Genomic DNA, 18,024 nt, shown 5'->3' with positions numbered 1-18,024 from the left:
ATCTCGAGACTACCTTCGATGTCGCGACACAACTTAAGGGTATTGTGATATACTTCTAAAGACAACTAAAGAGGAGTATACTAACTTCTGTGTTGCGACACAGGTCTTGATGTGTCGTGACATCGACTCTGGACAGAAATTAACATGAGTCAATGGGCGTTTTGGTCCGGACAATCAAACTTAAAGCTTGAGAACGCCAGCTAATCTAGGGTTAAGGATGACAACCACTTGAAATCTATAAATAGGCTCATTTGTCACACATTATGGACACCAATTACTTAGCTTAGAATTTCTCTTTTAATTTTAGTTTATCTTTTCTCTTTTCTTATGTTTTAGATTTATTTTTAGTTTGTTCTTTGTTTTGTTTTTGGAGGTTTGATTTGTGGATACAATCAAAATTTGTGGGTCTGCTTTTAATCTAAATACAAATCAAGCTTTTTCTTAAACTCTATACTTTCGATTCATTCATCATGTTCATTGTTTATATCGATTCTATAGTGTTTTCAAAAACCATGGGAACTAATCCCTCTATGGGGGATTAGCAAGTGGAGGTATGATCTATTAACTATTTTTTAGGGTTACTCAACGGATCAACCATTTTGGAAAGGAAAAACCTAAACCCTAGGATTGATGACCTTAGGAAGTCATCAATGGGGAATTAACCCAAAATTGGTATGGCCTATTTATGAACACCTTCACCCTAAGCTGGTCTGGACTGTGAGGTCGGAAGATAAGTAGTCCTTGCTGACTCATAATTCTAGTTGACATATCGAAAAATTCTGCAAGGACATTGACTAGTTGATTGAAGAGGAACCCGAAGCAACAGTTGATGAAGATTACCGAAGCGAACCAATCACCCATAACCAGATTTGATTAATTCTACTTTTCAATCTCTTGATATTTATTTCTTTGCTATATTTTTATTATAAAAATCTTAAAAGTTCCTTTTATTTATACTTGCATAATATAACCTATTTCAAGTACTAATTAGATCTTTTAGTGTTTAGTTTAAAATTGATCTACCATTCGCCTTCCTTGTGTACAATCTTTGAAATACTCACCTACACCATTATAACTCTATTACAACTAGACTTGTATACTTGCAGATACCACCTCATTTATATATCTTTTACAATAGTATTCACACTCTAGATGTTAGTGTTGGGAAATGTGTGTATATTGTAGTAAACATGTAATTGTTTTCTATTTATTTGAATGGTGAATAAATAAATAAAGTTAATTTCACATTTCACTATTATGTATTTTGTATTTATATAATTTATATTTTGCATGCATAGTGGAATTGTGACAAGAAAATATTAGCTCATTGATTGTCTAAAGTTCAAACTAAAGATAAGTCGCATTGTAAAGTTCAAACTATGATGAATTCTATCTTTTGATTTATGTTTTACGCAATAAATACTTGAATCTTGTTCTCAATTATGTGTGCTTAATTCTTAATTTAATATTTTTGGACTACTAATCCATGTTTGATGTGCTTAAATCAGAGGAGGAAAAGTCTCTATTTAAGAGTAGATCTAGCATTATTAAGTGGAGTTGCATGCAATCTTAGAAATCATATGACATAAATCTACTAGATTAGAGTCAAATCTAATAAGGGGATCCATAGATCGAGTTAATGCGATAATGGGGTTTTAATTAGAAAGAAATTCAATTAATCGACCTAGAGTCAGATGCTCATAGTCTTGAAGAGAGATAGTAGCATAATTTAGGGATTTTTACAGATCAAGATACTAAGCGAAGAAATTGAGTAATTTAGATTGATAATGACAGATGAAGTCTAGGTGAATTCTTTCCTGGGTATTGACTCACTTCTTGGTTGTTATTTGTTTATTTTCCTGATTTGTTCTCTGTCGTATTTTTTAGTTAATTAATTTAGTTCATTTTAGTTTTAATCACTCACTCCAATTTGTTGATTAAATAATAGAAAAACAATAATTACTAGTAATTTTAGTCCTCATGGGAACAATATCTTTGCTCACCATAGCTCTACTATTAATTGATAGGTGCACTTGCCTTTGTCAAAATATTTAGTTGATTTACGACTAGAATCAAGTTTTTGACACCGTTGCTGGGGACTAAAATATTAGGAATTTTTTTTCTATTAATTTAGACATTTTTGTTTTAATATTTTTTTAATTTAATTTTTACATTATAATTTTTTTTATTTGTTTGCTTTGGCAGGTTCTTTTGGTTTATGACTATAGAAAACCCATTAGATCCATTACTTTTTTACAGTGAGATTGAAAAGACTGCTCGCAGAAATCGTAGAGAGGTTACAGAAGCAAGGTAAGGTCAACAGAATATAATAGATGTAACAACTTGTTTTTCAGTAGTGTCCGAAACAATGGTTCCAAGACCACAATTCCGACGTATGAGTCTGAAAATATTAATTATTTAATATTTACAAGATCATTATTATTGTATAAAAAATTGGTTTAGAAATTTTGACGTTTAGATAGTCAATTAAGTAAAAAGGACTAAATCATAAAAAGTGTAAAATTTAATTGCTATTAGAGTTTTAGTGCCAATTGGGTGATTAAGTAAAATAGGATGAGTTAATATGACAAATAAGTCATTTCAATAGTTAGTGGACGATAGGTAATTGGAAATGGATTAAAAGTATAAGGAATGGTATTTTTGTAATTAAGTTGAAACCAAAAGAAAAGCAAATAAAAGGAATTGGTCATCATTTTGGATATGTTTTTGGCTGGCGAATAGAATGCCATTGTTGGGAAAAGAAGAAGCTTTAGTTTGCTAATTATCCCTTGCATGTAAGTGAGTTTATCATTCATTTTTCATGAATTTTACGTTTTGGAGATCGTTGTAACTAGGTCCAGCTAACCCATACCTCTATTTTTGAAACTATTAAATGCTTTGGAAGATGCCAATGATGAGTTTAGGGTGTTTTTGAAGTTGAATGGTGGATTTCAATACTTGCGCGTTAGTTAGAAATACTTTGTTAAGAGATTTTATATGATTTTTAAGTTTATGAATTTAATTGGAAATAAACAGAAATACTTAAATTTTTCTTGTGAAATTTTAGCATATATCATCTGTTTTGATGTGGTTAAAATTTGGTTCTATAGGTTGAGGATTAAATTGTATAATTAAGCTTAATTTTGTTTTATGGATTAAATTGAATAAAGTATAAATGTTTGGGTCAAATGTGCAGAATTGTAAATAAGAAGTTTATGCATTAAATTGAATAGTATATGAAATTAAGATTAATAATTGAAATAAATTATATTATAGATCAATAACAAGTTGAAAATCGGGGAAAATGGAGGATTGCTGAGTAGTTCCTGAAGTTTTGTTGTTACTGCAGTTTAGCTCAGGTACGTTCGTTCTATTTATTTTGATATATTTTACAATATGAATTGAATGAGAATTTAGTTAGTGATTGTAAAATTAAATATTTCGATGTTAAATTAGTATGAATGGGAATAATAAACTATTGGACCTGGTTTAGTGGTAATATCTCCTAAGTCGATGAACGTAGGATAGAGAACGAATTGCATGCTAATAGGTTATAGTGTGCATTGTTCAAGAATGGTTTGAGATGAGATGATGATTCCTATTTATTTACTGTTAACTGAATATACTGAAGTTCAGCATTTGTTGCAGATTATCGTGTTATATTTATAGTGTTTCTAGCATGTTATCGAGGGCGGATGTAAAGCCTTCGGGCTTGACACTTGGTGTCTAGGCGTGTTATCAGTTGGATTAGCTCGTTGGAGCGTTTGGCATGTTTCAAATGGGTAACTGTGTATTCATATCCATATATCATTCATCGGTAATGTTTCTTGTGTTAAATGTCTTTTATTAAATTGTTGAATGATTATTCATGAATCTCCTGACAGTATTGTGGCTTGATAGTGAATGATCTTGTACTTGTTTATGTATAAACTCACCTGTTGTGGATTGTAATTGATAGGAGACTCTGACTTTTAATCTTGTTATTAAAATTGTCATATTTAATCCAGTAAGCTTTATCATTTTTAACTGTTGAACTGACTAAGCTTAAGTGAAGCTTACTTGTGTTTTTTTTTTGTTCCTTGTAGATAACATTTTGTAGAGTCGGGCAATCAAATCAACTTGAAGATCACACCATCCAGATTCATTTTGGTAGATTTTGATACACTTATTTTAGGTTATATGGCATGTAATAGGTGTTTTTTTTTATATATTTAGATACTTATTACAAATGTTATGTTTTAAGCTTAGTATAAGTTTACTTGTGTATGTGTCTTTAATCTTGGTGTGATTATGTTCATATAAAGTTGTTTTGGTCATGTGATATAAACCTTATTGAAGTGTTTGAATCATGGAATGAATGAATATGAATGATTAAGAAGAAATGATAAGTTTGGTATGAGTTTTATAAATGAACTTATGAATTTGAATGCAATTAGTTGATGTGTCAACTGAATTAAGGTTGAAAATTGAATTATGGTGTCAATGAGGACACATTGGTTAGACACTTAGGTCGATTGTTTTGGCATGTTTTAGGCTTGTTTAAATGTGTTTTTGAAGTATAGAAATGGTTTATTTTGATTTGGCTTAGAATTAACTGTTGAATGAAAGTTTTACCTTGTTTTGGAAGCTTTTTAAGTTGCACATGGCCTGGGCTATTCCACACAGCCATGTGACCCTTGTTTTCAAAATTTTCAATTTTTTTCATTTTTTTATTTTTTGATTCAAATTAGTGCAGGACTATTTCCAAACTATTTTTAGGGTCTTGTAAGCTCGGTTTAAGGCCCGTAACTGTATTTTACCCTGATTTTTATAAGCTATTGGTTGTTATCATTTATTTTATATTTTTGTTTCTGTTTGATGATAAATGTCTTGATTTGTATTGTAACGCTCTATAACCCTAAGCTGGTGATAGAGATGGGTTAGGGGTGTTACAATAAACGATCAAGAGGAAAAGGATATTACTGTGGAGATGGGTGATAATCAAAATAATCAGCTACCTCCTGTAGGTCTTACTCCTTATACTATGTTTGATTATGCTAATTCTACTCTGATTGGGGCTAAATCGAGCATTGTGAGCCCGACTATTACTTCAAACAATTTCGATCTAAAGCCAAACACAATTCAAATTGTACAACAGTATGTTCAGTTTGATGGTTTGCAAGATGAAGATCTGGATACTCATTTGGCTAACTTTCTAGAGATTTTCGACACTTTCAAGATTAATGGTGCTACTGATGATGCCATACACGTACGGTTGTTCCCATTCTCTTTGAAGAGCAAGACAAAATAGTGGTTGAATTCATTGCCATAAGGTTCTATCACGACTTAGGATTAGATGACTAAGAACTTATTGTTGAAGTGCTCCCTATCGGCTAAAATAGCTAAGTTGAAGAACGACATCTCTTCTTTTACTCAATTTGATTTAGAGACATTATATGATGCATGAGAGAGATTTAAGGATCTGTTGAAAAGGTGCCTCCATCATGGGTTACCTTTGTGGTTGCAAATTCAAACCTTCTACAACTGTTTGAATCCCTTGACTAGACGACTAATTGATGCAGCAGCTGGTGGAACACTGTATAATAAAACACCCAAGGCAGCTCAAGAGTTTATTAGGTGGCACTGAATAACTATCAGTGGCAAGTCATGAGAACGAAACTGATTAAAGCAACTGATGTTTTTAATATTGATGCAGTTTTTATGCTAACAACTCAAGTTGAAGCTCTTGGTAAGAAAAATGATGATTTGAATTTTACTGAGCAGGTGAATCTGACAATGCAATGTGATACGAATGGAGCAGAGATGATTAATTCAGAATGTTTACCCTTCGGTTCTAAAATGGAGAATGAGCAAGTCAACTTTATGTGTAAAGATTTTAGACCTCAAAATAACCCTATAGCAATAAGTATAATACAAGTTGGAGGAACCATTCAAATTTCTCTTGGGGTGGTCAAGATAATCAAAGGTCACAACCCCTTTTGGGTTTTTAGCAACCTTATTAGCAAGAGAAAAAACCGAACCTTGAGGAGATGTTAGCCAAATTTATTTCGATTTCAAAAACTCAATTTCAAAACACTGAAACAACTCTGAAAAATCAGCAAGCATCGATTTAAGGGTTTGAAAACCAAATTGGATAAATTTCCAAACTTGTTTCAGAAAGACCAAAAGGTAGCTTACCTAGCAACCTTGAAACTAACCCAAAGGAACAAGTCTACACATTTACTGTTTAAAACATGAAAGGGTTAGTTGAGCCTAAAGAGAAGCCAAAGCTAGAACCAGTTGTGAAAAATGGTGAGGTTGAAGAGAGTAAGAAAGAGCATAAGCCTGTAATTAAAAATTACAAACCACGAGTTCCATATCCAATAGCATTGAAAAGAGACCACATAAAAGAACAATATGGTAAATTTCTTGAACTCTTAAAAAATTGCACATTAACTTACCATTTGTTAAAGCCCTTTCACAGATGCCAAAGTATGTAAAATTTTTAAAGGAGCTGCTAACAACTAAAAGAAAGTTAGACGACTTGTCGACTGTGTAGCTTAATACAATTTGCTCGACCATTCTCCAAAATAAACTACCTAACAAACTTAAAGATCAAGAGAGTTTTACTATTCCTTGTCTCATTGGTAGTTTAAATGTTAAAAAAGCTTTGGCTAATTTGGGAGCTAGTATAAATGTCATGCCTTATAAGATGTTCAAACAACTAGGTCTTGGGGAACCCAAATCCACTAGGATGAGTATTCAATTAGCGAATAGATCAATCAGATATCCTAGGGGTACTATTGAGGATGTACTTGTGACAGTCGATAAATTTATATTCCTTGTTGGTTTTGTTGTATTGGACATAGATGAGGATATTGGGGTACCTATGATCTTAGGTCGACCATTTTTAGCCACTATTAGAGCTATTATTGATGCGAGTACTGGTGAACTTGTGTTTCGTGTAGGTGATGAAAAGATTACACTTCAAGTATGTGATTTTGTGCGAGTCCCTAGTGAGCTAGAAGATATAATTGTTCTGTTACTATTAGTAATCATGTGACTTAACATTCTTTGTAGGAAATCCTTCATGAAGACGTGTCGGAGCCATATTTTATTCAAAGTGATAGAACTCAAGGGACAAGTGAAAAGCGAATGGTGTGGCTCGACAAACTAGATGAATGTCGGACGAAGGTTGATGAGAAATTGAGAAAATAAAAGTAACAAAGCAACACCATGATGTGCATGTAAAGAGAATGAACCAATTCAAATTTGGAGACAAAGTGTTGTTAGACAAATTGAATCCACGAATTTTTCCATCAGAGTTTAAGTCGAGAGGGTCCAACCCATGTATGGTAAAAATTGTATTTCCATACGGAACCATTAAGGTAACACACCCTGATTACAACACATTCAAGGTAAATAGTCATCTTCTCAAACTTTATTTTGGTGGTAATACTGATAACAAGAGAGAGGAGCTTCGACTCAAAGATCTACCTTAATCGTGAGCTTCAAAAGGGAAGTTGAGCTTAGACTCTTAATAAGCACTTCTCGGAAGGCAACTCGAGTATTTTATTTTTATTTATTTAGTTTACTTTCATGTTATTTTTTTAAAAAAAAATCTAGTACATTTATTTTTATCACCTTAAAAAATTTTGAAAAAAAATTGAAAAACAAAAAAGTGGTCCACAAAGCCGTGTGGGACATGGTCGTGTGGGACACACGGACGTGTCTTAGGTCGTGTGCATATTGGAACTAATTTTTTCAATTTTAATTTGACTCACATGGGCACAGAGAGTTACACGGGCTAGAGACACAGTTGTGTGAGACACACGGCCTGTCATACTGGCGTGTGGTAGACCGTGTTGCTCACATAGGCATGAGAGAAGCGAAGGAGCATCGCATGCTATGTATGACACACAGCCGTGTTCTAGGCCGTGCGGTTACTAGGCTTATTTTTACCTAGTTTTTATCACACACGGTCTAGGTGATTTCCCACAACCTGGCTAAACGGCCATGTAACGCACAAGACCATGTAACTTTTTTTTCCTTTTTAAAGCTAGTTTTTTTTTCTTGTTTTGTTTCCTTCTTACCCAACTGATTTCATTTAGTTTTATATTTTATTTATTTTTATTTTTATTTTTTTTGTTTTTTTGTTTTTTTGTTTTTTTTTGTTTTTGTTTTTTTTTTACTTTTACTTTTATTTTATTTTATTTTATTATGCACTATACTTTTATTATTTTGTTGGTTGTTTTTCTGTTTTGTTATATCTTTATATTCTTATTCATTTTTATCTATTTTCTTATTAGCTTGCTTGAAAACATGCATTTTATTTTGAATCGTCCACGATTCTGATTTTCAATATTTCGACAAATTCATCCAAATTCAAGGCTATTTTAGTTCTCTTTCTCCTTATGATATTGTACTCATTCTGTGATTTTAATTGTTTGTACATTGAGGTCAATGTACATCTTAAGTGTGGGAAGGATTTTATATGTTTATGCGATATAACCCCTGAATTATTGTTTGTGTTTAAGTAATTTTCTTGAACCTAACATCATAGTTATTTCTTTTAATTTGGAGTTTTTTTATTCGGTTTCGGAATAATTTGTGGATTTTTGTGCATTGTGTGATTTATACTTTAAGACATGGGAGAGTCAAGCATGATAAGTTATTTTTTTCAAAAATAAATATTTTAGGTTGTCTCCTTGAATTGAAGTATTATCTTGAAATTTTAAATTTACAAATTTGACGTCAAAATCTTAATTTTTTGTAAAACTTTGAGCCTATAGAGCATATATTTATTCGTGCTCATTTTACTTTTGGTTGAGAGTATGTCGACTTGATTTGTTATTATAGAACTTGCTTCGATTATACATGTCAAGACCACATTTTTTATTTGATATACTGAGATGATAGAGGCACTTAGGATTTAACCCATTTAACCTTTAAGCGCCTTGATTGTTGTGTTAACCCCAGTAAACTCCATTGATCCTAACATTATTTTTTATTAACCCGTTAATGTTAACCTTTAACTCAAATCTATGTTGTAAATTATCCTTTTTATTGACTTCTTTTTTGTCGAGATTTGATTCGGTTAGTTGCCTATCTATGTTTCATTATTTGAATTACTGAATTTTATTTTGTTTAAAAAATCAATAAAAACTAAATAAAAAATAAAAAACATTTGATTGAGCTTTAATCGTTAGTCTTTGTGTTGAAAAGCTCATTTTTATTCTTTATTTCTTGTTGATTTAAATTCTGTTAATTCAACATTTGATTTTTTTTTCTAGTTTGGTAACTTATCAACTCGACTCTTGATTTTAACTAGCTTTTCTGACCTTTTCCATACACTTAACCTAAGCCCCATTACAACCTTTTAAAGACCTCTTGATTGGAATGTCATATCAGTTTATAGTAGTGGAGACTTGATTTTCAAGCAAGCTTATAGTAATAGCATTTCTCGTTTGACTATTGAGTGCACAATATTTGAACCTTAAACACTTTGAGTGCTTTGAGTGATCTTGAGTGAGGATGTCAATTCTTGTTGATTTTTAATTTAAGGTAATTATTTAGATAAGGGGAGACACCTACATTTTTGTGTTTTGAAATTTTCGATTTGAACTGCTTGAATCTTTAGTGTCCTTTTCATTGAATTTTCAATGCATGATTGTTTGTAAATTATATTGAAACATTATTGATGAAAATGAAAAATTGAGGAAAGTTAATTTGAATTTGGGTTGAGGATTTTGCTTGAGCACAAGCAAGCACTTAAGTGTGGGGGTAATGCCAAAAGCAATATGTTTTAGCCTCATTCTTAATGCGTTTTTGGATAATTATTTGGTGTAAAATGGTGAATTTTATGCTCTTAATCCTTTAAATTTATGTTTCTATAATTAGGAGAGCATTTGGAAGAAAAAAGAGGGAAAAACGAGCAAAAATCAAAAAATCGGAGCAAGTTTCAGGAGCCATACAAGCTGGAGACACGATCATGTGAGCTACACAGGCTGCCACACATGTGAAAATCGCAAATTACACTCCAAACAGCATGAAAATACGATTTTTAGGGGTTTTTTGGGCATTTTAAGACATATATATGACAAAAATAAGAATATATGAGAGAGTCGTCATAGAAGGCTGAAGAAAAAACTCGAAAAACACCATTGAAGTCAATTCTGATGAAGATTTCCATCAAGATTGAACATCTCATCTTGTTTCCTTTTAAGTTTATTATGGGTTTCTTTGTTTCTTATGGTTATACTATCTTTTGGATGCTTTTATTTGCGATTATGAACTAATTTTCTACATACCTAGGGGAGATGAACTCTATGATGAATTCTGTCTTTTGATTTCTGCTTTACGCAATAAATACTTAAATCTTGTTCTCAATTATGTGTGCTTAATTCTTGGTTTAATGTTTCCGAACTATTAATCCATGTTTGATGTGCTTAATTAGAGGAGGAAAAGTCCTTATTTAAGAGTAGATCTATTATAATTGAGTGGAGTTGCATGCAATCCTAGAAATAGGATGACATAAATCTATCAGATTAGAGTTAAATCTAATTGGGGGATCCATAGATCAATTTAAAGCAATAATAAGGGTTTTAATTAGAAAAAAAATTCAATTAATCAACCTAGAATCAGTTGCTCTTAGTCTTAAAGATAGATATTAGCATAATTTAGAGATTTCTATAGATCAAGATATTAAATGAAGAAATTGCTTATTTTAGATTAATAATGACAGATGAAGTCTAGGTGAATTCTTTCTTGGGTATTGTCTCGCTTCTTGGTTGTTAATAGCTTATTTTCCTGATTTGTTCTTTGTCGTGTTCTTTAGTTAATTAATTTAGTTAATTTTAATTTTAATCAATCACTCTAATTTTTTGATTAAATAATAGAAAGGCGATAATTACAAGTACTTTTAGTCTTCGTGGGAATGATATATTTGCTCACCGTAGCTATATTATTAATTGATAGGTACACTTGCCTTTGTCAAACCTTTTAGTTGGTTTACGACTACAATCAAAAACGGTGGTGATTCGGAGTGGGTTGCTTGTCCGTCAGCTCGGCGTTCTCTTACTAGTTGACTTGTCTTTCTGGGACAACCTCCTAATTCCTAGAAAACTATTTCCCAGAAAACTAAGAAACAACATATTATTTCCTGTTTTTTGTTGAGGCTGAGTATAGGTCTATGGCTTCTGTCACTTGTGAACTTAAGTGGCTGAAGGCCTTGCTATTGAGCTTAGGTGTTCATCATCCTAAAGCAATTCCTTTATTTTGTGATAGTCAATCTGCGTTGCATATTGTATAGAATATCGCATTTCACGAGCGTACTAAACATGTTGAAGTGGATTGTCACTTTGTTAGGGATGCAATCTAGGATGGGTTGATTCCACCTTCTTATGTTCTGACATTCATTTAGTTGGCTAAAATTTTTACAAAGACGCTAGGTAAACCGCAATTTGAATATATTCTTAGAAAGTTGGGCATTTATGATATGCACGCTCAAACTTGAGGAGGGTGTTAGGATATTATTATAAGATATTATCTTTTAACAATTTGATTCCTAATGGGATATTATAGGATATTGTCTTTTGGTAATTTGATTTCTACGTAACTACTACTATATAAATATATATACCCTTACAGTCTATCACTGAGATTCAAGAGATTACCTTATTCTTGTCAAAAAAAAATAATTAAATCATTTCAATATTTATTATAAAAATAGCAATTTTCTTTTGTAATGTGAAATAATTATATGCTATTTTAAATTATGTTAGACTATTTTGCCTTTTAACATTGAGATTTTGATTCATAATAATCTTTTCTCATATACAACATTATGATATTTAAAAATTATTTTGATTGATCGTGAAGGGTTTGTGTCTTTTAAAAGGTTGTTTCATCGTAGAATATTGTTATTGAAATGGGGAGTTGAGGATGGATCGAGGGATATTGATTGTGGTTTTCATGGATTAGAGTAAGAAGGTGAGCCCATTCTTTCAAATTTTCTATTAATATGATTGTTTTATTAATGTGGCTTCTTTGGCTGGTTATTTCTTGTTTCTTTCGAATGGCTCGTGGTGTAGTTGTCATGACTTAAGTTTTGCTTGTAATTTTTAGATGAGGGTTCTGTTTTTTTTTTCTTCATTGTAAAAGTTATAGCTTAAATGAATTGGGATTTTTGTTTTATGGCTTAGTGTTGATGCAGTCGTAAACTAACTAAAAATCCGACTAAGTCAAGTGCATCTATCAATTAATAGTATAACTACAGTGAATAAAAGTGTCGTTACCATGAAGACTAAAAGTACTAGTAATTATTATCTTTCTATTATTTAAACGATTAATTCGAACGATTGATTAATAACTAGAATAACTAAATTAATTAATCATGAATGTGACAAATAACAAATCAAGAAAATAATCAAATAAACAACTAAGAAACGAAACAATACACATAAAAGAATCTTGCTAGATTTTATCCGTCACTATCAATCTAACACTATCTTTAGTTGACTATAATGGCAATGCATTACAATTTAATTTAGTGGGCCCATCGCAAACCATTGTTTGGTTGATTGTAACAGCTATTACAGTCATATTTTTTTACGAGATTATTTAGGGTGAAAATGCATCAAGCCATTCTGTGCTCTCGCCACTGAATGGTGTTTCAACGCATAGGTGGAATAAGAAATTAGGGAAAAGTTTCAATTTTACCCTCACCATTCTTCTATCTTTATCAAGCCTAGAATCCATAATTGATATCTTCTCTCCTAACCCTATTTGCACCACACACCAAAACTCTTTTTCTCTTCAATATATTTACAAAATTAGAAAGTTTTAATTCGAATGCTTTTCAATATTTATTTATTTGTTCTTCAATTAATATTTGTTTTTCAATGTTTCTTTTTTTATTGTAAAAGTATTATGTAACCCCCCACCCCGAGAAAAAGTTTAAAATATTAAGAAATGAATGCTAAAACCCCCATGGATGAACCTGAAATCTATACTCATACTCTGCAGTTCTACCCCACAAAGAAAAAAAAAACAAGCTATTAAATATGTGCTTCTAATTACAACTTTGGTCAGGTTTGGAGTTTTTCCTGCATCTTAGGAATTTCCTAGTTAATGTGTGCTTTCTTGTTCTGGTTTATGAGCTCCATTGCTGCCTTCATCAAACAGGACTTTATTTCTAAGAATCTAAACATTCGCATGATGATTGGATCTAATCCTCTTTTGAACTTGAACTTTGCATGGCAATGCATTGTCTAGAATCTTTCATAGAAACATGACAATTTTTCAAAGTAGTTTAACTGCCCATAGGAACCTCCATACTTTCTTGGGGATACTCGAATTGGGTGAATTAATATTCCCATCATTATGATTACTCAGTTCATGGAAGTGTGTTGATTTCACATAGAAATCTTCCATTAATATTTTGCGGCTCCTTCAAAGAACAACTTTGATTCCTACCATCTCTGCACCTCCGATTTGGGCAGTTCATTGCAAACTAGTTCTGAATTTGTCGCCATTCCTAAGCTTGATGTTCTCCATCTATTATTACTTTGCCAAGTGATATTATGCTTGATTACATCGTCCCAATTTATGTGATATATTTTCTTCCACCCTTGATTCTCAAACCCGCCAAAACTTGCACGTCAGTAGATCGATTTTGTTACATATGTTCTTTGGGGGTTGGAAACATAAAAATTGAGAAATTGGCAAGCTCAAGGAAAGTTTTTCACCGTTTTCAAGTATGTCTTTCCGAGAAGAGCGTTGAGATTCCATTCTATTTGTAGTAGAATGAAAAAACTTACCCTTCTTCCACATGCCTTACTTGATCCCCAAACACTTCCCAACTTCCATTGTGGTCTTTACTTGAAGTATTTATCGGCATATCCTTTTAAACTTCGCCATTTGCAAAGTGGCAAAGAAGACTAAAAGACACTGCTAGAAAGCCTTATTCTGCAGTTCTACCCCACAAAGCCATAAAAAAAATGCTAATAACAAGATTGATTTGCTCACAGATAGTCCAAAAGCAGAAGTGATTTTTTATCAGAACTATATACACCAGATCTTGAAAAAAAAAAGTGTTTTGGTTTATAGATCTAATCTGCCGATTCTTAGTTTGTTGGATACTCTTTTATCAAATTGTATGCTTTTTGCATTAATATAAATATTTTATTTCATGAATCAAAGAGAAGATATTGTTGCATTTGTGAAAATTCTGTGGTTTTATTTGTTGTTTATTTGTTTATGATGCATTGGGTTTTTTATTTAATTTCTTCTACATCAGTTTAATATCATGGGGTTTTCTCTTTTGCTTTTCCATCAACTCTCCCACGATGGGGTTTTTGCTGAGCTACCCATGGTTTATGTTTGAGTCTTTGATGACTCCTTTTTCTCGAGCTGGTGGTTTCATCTTTTGCTAACATTTGATGGACTATTAAGTTATATATGATTGTAAAAGGAGATAGTTCTAATTTAGTATCTAGGCAGATTCAAATTTTGATTGTTATGTGGTTGGCATATCTCATTGGCTGACTTTGTTTGGGCTTAACTTAATTAAGCTTTGACTTCAAAGATGCTAATATCAAAAACTTAGATGTTTCAGAGCAAGGAGGATAAAACTATATGGTTTCATCTCTAACATAAGCTTTATCCTATAAGATATTACCATGACATGCTCAATCCATGTTAAGAAACCATGCTTCATAGTGTTTTGCGTCAATATGCTAAAGATGTCATTGAATGGATTCTTTTTATTCGAGCTGATGGTTGGCATATATATATTTATCTTGAAATTTGGCATTAAGTGCAAATTTACTGTTTTTAGTTACTTTTCAAGTTTTCATAACATACTAGTTTTATGTTTCTTTCTTTCATAGGACTTCTCAGTTTGCTACTAGGATTAAGTTATTATGTATGTGTTCTGTAATCGCAAGTATGTTGTCCCGTCTAAGACTAAACAAGTCCTTTGTGATCTTTTAATGTTTGTTGAATCTAAGACTAAAACAATCGAATAATTAACGTTATCTTCCCGTGCATCTTTTTATTAACACGGATTTATGTTTTATGTTTAAAGCTTACACAATGTTTAATGTTTCCTATACTATCAACTATTGTCAAATCTTAGCTCAAATCAATTCTCTGCTCTCTTTCTTTCTTAGCTCAAATCATTTGTCGTTATCTTCATTTCACTTAAAAAAGTTCATGCGCTACTAATATTTCGATCTACCTCTTTTATTAGCATTATGGATGAATTTACTATTTTACCTTAACTGCCTTGTTGAAATAGTTGTCTCATGTTCAGATATATATCATATATTCTTGTCCTGCTCTATATGATCCCTAATATAGTCCGTAATATATTTATATTTTCATATATATAATTAGTTTCTTTTTTAATTGATTTGCAGAGTGGTGGTGGGAGAAATAGGCTATAAAAATTCGGTTTTGAAAACAATTCCATCATTAGTGCAAGTGAGCCTTAATGTGAGCCAATAAACAACTCAACATTTCTTACATATGTTGGAAATCGGCACCATTATCATCCCTCAATGAATTTGTACTAATCTTAATGCCGGTCATGGAGTGTGATCAACAAATTCATGTTTCTGCCATTTGTGGGTGTTCAAGAATTGGCCATTGTCAAATTTGAATATAAAAAGTAATGGAATATTGAGTAAATTTCATTCGTAGCCATTTATCTATTAAAAAGTATTTTTTTTGGTCTCTCAATTTTAAAAAGTTATAAAATAGTCACTCAATTATTTAATTATTTCGCTTATGGTCACTGGATGGTAAGTAACTAATCGAAAATTAATGTGATAGCTTTTAAAATTGGTATAATAACGACTTTAACCCTTAACATTTATAGTTATGCCAATTTAATCTTTGATTCTAAAAAATTTAACTCTCAATGCTTAAATATTGTGTAATTTTATCCTTTTACACTTTTGCTTTTCTTTGTGACCTATTCCGACATTATCCTTGCATTCGATTCAATGGATAAGTGAACAAGGACAAGAAATAGAATGACCCAAATTTAAAAAAAGAAATTGACATATACCTAAAATAATAATAATTATATTAATAATGTTATTAAATTATATATTATTTTATTAAATTGTATTTAATAATTATGTTAAAATATAATTAAATTATTTATTATGATTTTTATTAATTCATATTTTAATAATAATTATATTAATAATGATTTCAAATTATATATCATTTTATTAAATTGTATTTAATAATAATTATGTTAAAATATGATTAAATTATTTACTTTTTATTTTTATTAAATTATATTTAATAATAATCTTATTAAAATTTAATAACAAAAATAATAATTATCTACCTAAAAATAATTCAGCTAAGGGTATTCTGGTCATTTAATTCTTTTTTCTTATACTATTACAACATCTATTCCATCCAACCAAACGCAAGAATACTATTATAACTCTATTCAATTCCACTGAACCAAACAATTGAATTATTGATAACAACTCTATTCCATTACAACCTTATTCCATTCACCCCAACCAAACGTGGTGTAAATTACACAGTTTCACCACTTAGTATATTGATCCGTAGAAATCCCTAAATTATGCTAATATCTCTCTTCAAGAATAAGAGCAATTGACTCTAGATTGATTAATTGAAATTTCTTTCTAATTAAAAGCTCTATTATCTCATTAAGTCGATTTATGGATTTCCCTATTAGATTTGATTCTAATTCGGTAGTTTTTATGTCGTCCTATTTTTAGGATTACATGCAACTTCACTTAATTACGCTAGATCTATTCTTAAAGAGGGTCTATTCATCCTCTGATTTTAGCACACCAAACATGGATCAATGATCTAGAATTTTCAAACTAGGAATTAAGCACACATAATTGAGAATAAGATCTAAATATTTATTGCGTAAAACAAAAATCAAAAGACATAATTCATCATAGAGTCCATCTCCCTAGGTATTTAGAAAATTAGTTCATACTTGTAAATAAAAACATCAAAAAGACAATATAACTTAAATAAATAAAGAAAATTAGTTCATAAGCATGTACATATAAACTGTGAATTCTAAGTATTATAGTGATGTGCTATTCTGAAACTGATACTGTGAAATTGTGAATTGTTATTCGAATGTGTTTATCCTGAGAATTGTTATCTTGTATGCTATGCTTATTGTTTCACACTGATTTTCTTGAGATTGGACGCACACTGAGTTTCTTAAGCTCACTCCCCATTATTTCTATCTTTGCAGATAACACACTAGGTTAGGATTCTAACTCGACATATGGAAGGCTTGGCTCGAATTTTTTTTTTTATTAAAAAAATATTTTAGATTTACTATTTGAAATTTTTTCTATTTTAGAAATGTATTGCTTATTTAAATTGCGGCATGAGACTTCGATTTTAAGTTTTAGCATGCATAGTATTTAATTTGAATTTAGGATATTGAACACATAGATTTAAAATTAAGTGTGCATAAAATATCTCAATTTTTGCTTAATTAAAACTATATTGAACATCACTTTTTCGCAATGGGATTATAAATAGATTTTGGGTAATAAATAAATGGGAAATTAATTAAGTTTTCAAAGGTATTCACTGTTACAAGGAAAAATGTTAAATTATAAGTTTTTGTTAACTTGTGAGATTTTTTTGAAAATAGACTAAGTTTTTTTCAGAAATTAAAAGCAAACATTTTAAACAACTATTATTAAACTACTATAGTTCTGCTAAGCCATTTTGGGGCCTATAAATCTCTCAAATTCAGGCTTAATGTCTAGTCGGGTTTAAGGTGTTACAATAAAAGCATGAATTTAAAGAATAAATTTAATAATAAAACTTAGAAACATTTTTTTTTGTCAAAATAGGTTTCTAAAGCTTATGTTTCGAAAGCCAAAACATAAGAAATCGTCACAAATTACCCGGATTTTCGAGGTATCTTTTAACAAAAAAAATCATACGATCGAGATATCAATGTCAAATAAAAGTATAAACTTCATAATATAAAAAACATCTAGGTTT

The 18,024-nt window shown here is 30.9% G+C and overlaps 1 non-coding gene across 1 annotated transcript; it reads right to left on the bottom strand.

The window, feature by feature from the left end:
* Positions 1 to 5,383: 5,383 nt before the first annotated feature.
* On the bottom strand, positions 5,384 to 5,490 carry LOC121207387 (small nucleolar RNA R71). Its single transcript, XR_005902477.1, has one exon. It is a non-coding gene; the product is annotated as a small nucleolar RNA R71 (small nucleolar RNA).
* Between the last annotated feature and the right edge of the window lie 12,534 nt (positions 5,491 to 18,024).

This window comes from Gossypium hirsutum, chromosome A09, assembly GCF_007990345.1.
Source record: "Gossypium hirsutum isolate 1008001.06 chromosome A09, Gossypium_hirsutum_v2.1, whole genome shotgun sequence".
In the NCBI taxonomy this organism is placed as follows: domain Eukaryota; kingdom Viridiplantae; phylum Streptophyta; class Magnoliopsida; order Malvales; family Malvaceae; genus Gossypium; species Gossypium hirsutum.
The sequence above is the reverse complement of the archived record's forward strand: the minus strand, read 5'-3'. Positions and strand labels throughout refer to the sequence as shown.